Source organism: Triticum urartu, chromosome 7A, assembly GCF_056163025.1.
Source record: "Triticum urartu cultivar PI428250 chromosome 7A, HENAU_Tu73, whole genome shotgun sequence".
Taxonomy (NCBI): domain Eukaryota; kingdom Viridiplantae; phylum Streptophyta; class Magnoliopsida; order Poales; family Poaceae; genus Triticum; species Triticum urartu.
The window spans coordinates 136,314,226-136,320,225 of NC_141879.1; the positions used below are offsets into that span (position 1 = coordinate 136,314,226).

The 6,000-nt window shown below is 45.8% G+C and overlaps 1 non-coding gene across 1 annotated transcript; it reads right to left on the reverse strand.

Moving 5' to 3' along the window:
- Window positions 1-364: 364 nt before the first annotated feature.
- On the reverse strand, window positions 365-472 carry LOC125526079 (U6 spliceosomal RNA). Its single transcript, XR_007291545.1, has one exon. It is a non-coding gene; the product is annotated as a U6 spliceosomal RNA (small nuclear RNA).
- Window positions 473-6,000: the final 5,528 nt, after the last annotated feature.

Here is a 6,000-nt window from a genome sequence, read left to right on the forward strand (position 1 = left end):
ACCTTTTCAGATTTTGCCCCGCAGTGGAATCAGATTTTGGAAAGCACGTCCTGGGCTGCTTCCGCTTTCGGTTCAGATTTTGGCAGCGGATTTTTGGAATCGGATTCTGCTGGGTTCGCCCTTTGGTCCAGATTCTGCTGCGCGGCAGCGGAATCCGTCGATAAAAACTGAACCAAACAGGGCCTTAGTCTAATGTCATATGCATGACACTAGTCTAAGTTACTCCCCACTATGACCAGCCTAACTAGCCAGGGGGACCGAGCGAGTAAATAAAAGGAATGCCGTAAATGCCATGTATTCCATCCTGGACTGTAATAAATAGTGAGCTTTTTTATGGCATAGTTAAATAAATGTGAATCTTTCATTAGCTATTAATCTGATCTAGATTTGTTTGTGTTATACTTATGCAGAGACAGGGGTCATGCTAATCTTCTTTGTATCATTGCAATTTAATTGGATGTCCCCAAGGGACACTGCTAATCTAATCTAATCTGACGGATGATATTGAATGCTACTTCAATCAACATAGGTAAATAGGGGTATGCCACCTAAAACAATCTGAGGAGTACCATGTTTGTAGGGATTAAAACGTTATCTAAATTATATAAAAATGAAATAAAAGAATTATTTTGTAATGTACTTCAGTAATTTTCTTCTATTTTCGTTTAACTGGGGTAATCAAAACTGTTTTGATTTGATCTCGCCAAAAATCTAGAACTTAATCTCTCTGCACTTGATTGACCAGGGATTCTCTTTACAACTCAACTGATCATGAACTTCTCATTTCGCGATGAGCAAACGTTAAGGATATATAAGTTGAACATGTGCGCACTGTTGGGGAACGTAGTAATTTCAAAAAATTTCCTACGCACACGCAAGATCATGGTGATGCATAGCAACGAGAGGGGAGAGTGTTGTCCATGTACCCTCGTAGACCGGCAACGGAAGCGTTGACACAACGTAGAGGAAGTAGTCGTATATCTTCCTGATCTGACCGATCCAAGTACCGAACGTACCGCACCTCCGAGTTCTGCACACGTTCAACTCGGTGACGTCCCTCGAGCTCCGATCCAGCCGAGTGTTGAGGGAGAGTTCCGTCAGCACGACGGCGTGATGACGGTGATGATGTTCTACCGACGCAGGGCTTCGCCTAAGCACCGCTACGATATGACCGAGGTGGAATATGGTGGAAGGGGGCACCGCACACGGCTAAGGAATGATCACGAAGATCAACTTGTGTGTCATGAGGTGCCCCCTTGCCCCCGTATATAAAGGAGGGAGAGGGGGAGGTGCCGCCGGCCCTAGGGGTGCGCCTGGAGGAGTCCTACTCCCATCGGGAGTAGGACTCCCCCCTCTTGCCTTGTTGGAGAAGGAAAGGGGAAGGAGGAAAGAGGAAAGGGGGGCGCCGCCCCCCTTCCTTGTCCTATTCGGACTAGGGGGGGGGGAGGGGGCGCGCGGCCTGCCCTGGCCGGCCCTCCTCTTCTCCCTTAGGGCCCATGTAGGCCCATTAACCCCCCCGGGGGGGGGGGGGGTTCCGGTAACCCCCCGGTACTCCGATAAAATCCCGATTTCACCCGGAACGTTTTCGATATCCAAATATAGGCTTCCAATATATCAATCTTTATGCCTCGACCATTTCGAGACTCCTCGTCATGTCCGTGATCACATCCGGGACTCCGAACAACCTTCGGTTCATCAAAACACAAAAACCCTAATTACGATCGTCACCGAACTTTAAGCGTGCGGACCCTACGGGTTCGAGAACTATATAGACATGACCGAGACACGTCTTCGGTCAATAACCAATAGCGGAACCTGGATGCTCATATTGGCTCCTACATATTCTACGAAGATCTTTATCGGTCAGACCGCATAACAACATACGTTGTTCCCTTTGTCATAGGTATGTTACTTGCCCGAGATTCGATCGTCGGTATCTTAATACCTAGTTCAATCTCGTTACCGACAAGTCTCTTTACTCGTTCCGTAATACATCATCCTGCAACTAACTTATTAGTTGCAATGCTTGCAAGGCTTGAGTGATGTGCATTACCGAGAGGGCCTAGAGATACCTCTCCGACAATCGGAGTGACAAATCCTAATCTCGAAATACGCCAACCCAACAAGTACCTTCGGAGACACCTGTAGAGCACCTTTATAATCACCCAGTTAGATTGTGACGTTTGGTAGCACACAAAGTGTTCCTTCGGTAAACGGGAGTTGCATAATCTCATAGTCATAGGAACATGTACAAGTTATGAAGAAAGCAATAGCAACAAATTAAACGATCAAGTGCTAAGCTAACGGAATGGGTCAAGTCAATCACATCATTCTCCTAATGATGTGATCCCGTTAATCAAATGACAACTCATGTCTATGGTTAGGAAACATAACCATATTCGATCAACGAGCTAGTCAAGTAGAGGCATACTAGTGACACTCTGTTTGTCTATGTATTCACACATGTATTATGTTTCCGGTTAATACAATTCTAGCATGAATAATAAACATTTATCATGATATAAGGAAATAAATAATAACTTTATTATTGCCTCTAAGGCATATTTCCTTCAGTCTTCCACTTGCACTAGAGTCAATAATCTAGATTACACAGTAATGATTCTAACACCCATGGAGCCTTGGTGTTGATCATGTTTTGTTCGTGGAAGAGGCTTAGTCAGCGGGTCTGCAATATTCAGATCCGTATGTATCTTGCAAATTTCTATGTCTCCCACTTGGACTAAATCCCGAATGGAATTGAAGCGTCTCTTGATGTGCTTGGTTCTCTTGTGAAATCTGGATTCCTTCGCCAAGGCAATTGCACCAGTATTGTCACAAAAGATTTTCATTGGACCCGATGCACTAGGTATGACACCTAGATCGGATATGAACTCCTTCATCCAGACTCCTTCATTTGCTGCTTCCGAAGCAGCTGTGCACTCCGCTTCACATGTAGATCCTGTTGGGGAACGTAGCAGAAATTCAAAATTTTCCTACGTATCACCAAGATCTATCTATGGAGAAACTAGCAACAAGGGGAAGGATAGTGCATCTACATACCCTTGTAGATCGCTAAGCGGAAGCGTTCAAGTGAACGGGGTTGAAGGAGTCGTACTCGTCATGATCCAAATCACCGAAGATCCTAGCGCCGAACGGACGGCACCTCCGCGTTCAACACACGTACAGCCCGGTGACGTCTCCCATGCCTTGATCCAGCAAGGAGAGAGGGAGAGGTTGAGGAAGTCTCCATCCAGCAGCAGCACAACGGCGTGGTGGTGATGGAGGAGCCTGGCTATCCTGCAGGGCTTCGCCAAGCACCGCGGGATATGAGGAGAAAGAGAGGGAGGGCTGCACCAATGAGAGAGATCTAATCACGTGTCATGGGCAGCCCCTAGGCCTCACTATATATAGGGGAGAGGGAGGAGGGTGCGCCCCCTCTAGGGTTCCCACCCCTAGGGGGGGCGGCAGCCCTAGATGGGAAAGGGGAGGCGGCCAAGAGGGGAGGGGAGAGGGAGGCGCACCAAGATGGGCCCTAAGGCCCATACCCCCTTAGGGTTTGCCCCCTTTCCACCTCTTAGGCGCCTTGGGCCCTTGTGGGGGGGGGGCACCAGCCCACCTGGGGCTGGTCCCCTCCCACACTTAGCCCACGCAAGCCTCCGGGGTTGGTGGCCCCACTTGGTGGACCCCCGGGACCCTCCCGGTGGTCCCGGTACATTACCGACAAACCCAGAAACCTTTCCGGTGACCAAAACAGGACTTCCCATATATAAATCTTTACCTCCGGACCATTACGGAACTCCTCGTGACGTCCGGTATCTCATCCGGGACTCCAAACAACATTCGGTAACCACATACAAACTTCCTTTATAACCCTAGCGTCATCGAACCTTAAGTGTGTAGACCCTACGGGTTCGGGAACCATGCAGACATGACCGAGACGTTCTCCGGTCAATAACCAACAGCGGGATCTGGATACCCATGTTGGCTCCTACATGTTCCACGATGATCTCATCGGATGAACCACGATGTCAAGGACTTAATCAATCCCGTATACAATTCCCTTTGTCTATCGGTACGATACTTGCCCGAGATTCGATCGTCGGTATCCCGATACCTTGTTCAATCTCGTTACCGGCAAGTCTCTTTACTCGTTCCGTAACACATCATCCTGTGATCAACTCCTTGATCACATTGTGCACATTATGATGATGTCCTACCGAGTGGGCCCAGAGACACCTCTCCGTCACACGGAGTGACAAATCCCAGTCTCGATTCGTGCCAACCCAACAGACACTTTCGGAGATACCCGTAGTGTACCTTTATAGCCACCCAGTTATGTTGTGATGTTTGGCACACCCAAAGCACTCCTACGGTATCCGGAAGTAGCACAATCTCATGGTCTAAGGAAATGATACTTGACATTAGAAAAGCTTTAGCATATGAACTACACGATCTAGTGCTATGCTTAGGATTGGGTCTTGTCCATCACATCATTCTCCTAATGATGTGATCCCGTTATCAACGACATCCAATGTCCATGGTCAGGAAACCGTAACCATCTATTGATCAACGAGCTAGTCAACTAGAGGCTTACTAGGGACATGGTGTTGTCTATGTATCCACACATGTATCTGAGTTTCCTATCAATACAATTCTAGCATGGATAATAAACGATTATCATGAACAAGGAAATATAATAATAATCATTTTATTATTGCCTCTAGGGCATATTTCCAACAGTCTCCCACTTGCACTAGAGTCAATAATCTAGTTCACATCGCCATGTGATTAACACTCACAGGTCACATCGCCATGTAACCAACATCCAAAGAGTTTACTAGAGTCAATAATCTAGTTCACATCACTATGTGATTAGCACTCAATGAGTTCTGGGTTTGATCATGTTGCTTGTGAGAGAGGTTTTAGTCAACGGGTCTGAACCTTTCAGATCCGTGTGTGCTTTACAAATCTCTATGTCATCTCCTAGATGCAGCTACCATGTTCTATTTGGAGCTATTCCAAATAACTGTTCTACTTGGAGCTATTCTAAATTGTTGCTCCATTATATGTATCCGGTATCTCTACTCAGAGCTATCCGGATAGGTGTTAAGCTTGCATCGACATAACCCTTTACGACGAACTCTTTTACCACCTCCATAATCGAGAATATTCCTTAGTCCACTAGTTACTAAGGATAACTTTGACCGCTGTCCTATGATCCATTCTTGGATCACTCTTGTACCCCTTGACTGACTCATGGCAAGGCACACTTCAGGTGCGGTACACAGCATAGCATACTGTAGAGCCTACGTCTTAAGCATAGGGGACGACCTTCGTCCTTTCTCTCTATTCTGCCGTGGTCGAGTTTTAAGTCTTAACTTCATAATTTACAACTCAGGCAAGAACTCCTTCTTTGACTGATCCATCTTGAACACCTTCAAGATCATGTCAAGGTATGTGCTCATTTGAAAGTACCATTAAGCGTTTTGATCTATCCTTATAGATCTTGATGCTCAATGCTCAAGTAGCTTAATCCAGGCTTTCCATTGAAAAACACTTTCCAAATAACCCTATATGCTTTCCAAAAATTCTACATCATTTCTGATCAACAATATGTCAACAACATATATTCATCAGAAATTCTATAGTGCTCCCACTCACTTCTTTGGAAATACAAGTTTCTCATAAACTTTGTATACACCCAAAACTTTGATCATCTCATCAAAGCATACATTCCAACTCCAAGATGCTTACTCCAGTCCTCAGAAGGATTGCTGGAGCTTTGCATGCTTATTAGCATCTTTCAGGATTGACAAAACCTTCCGGTTGTATCACATACAACCTTTCCTCAAGAAAATCGTCGAGGAAACTATGTTTTGACATCCTATCTGCAAGATTTCATAAATAATGTAGTAATCGCTAATATAATTCCAACAGACTCTTAGCATCTCTACGAGTGAGAAAGTCTCATCGTAATCAACTCCTTGAACTTGTCAGAAA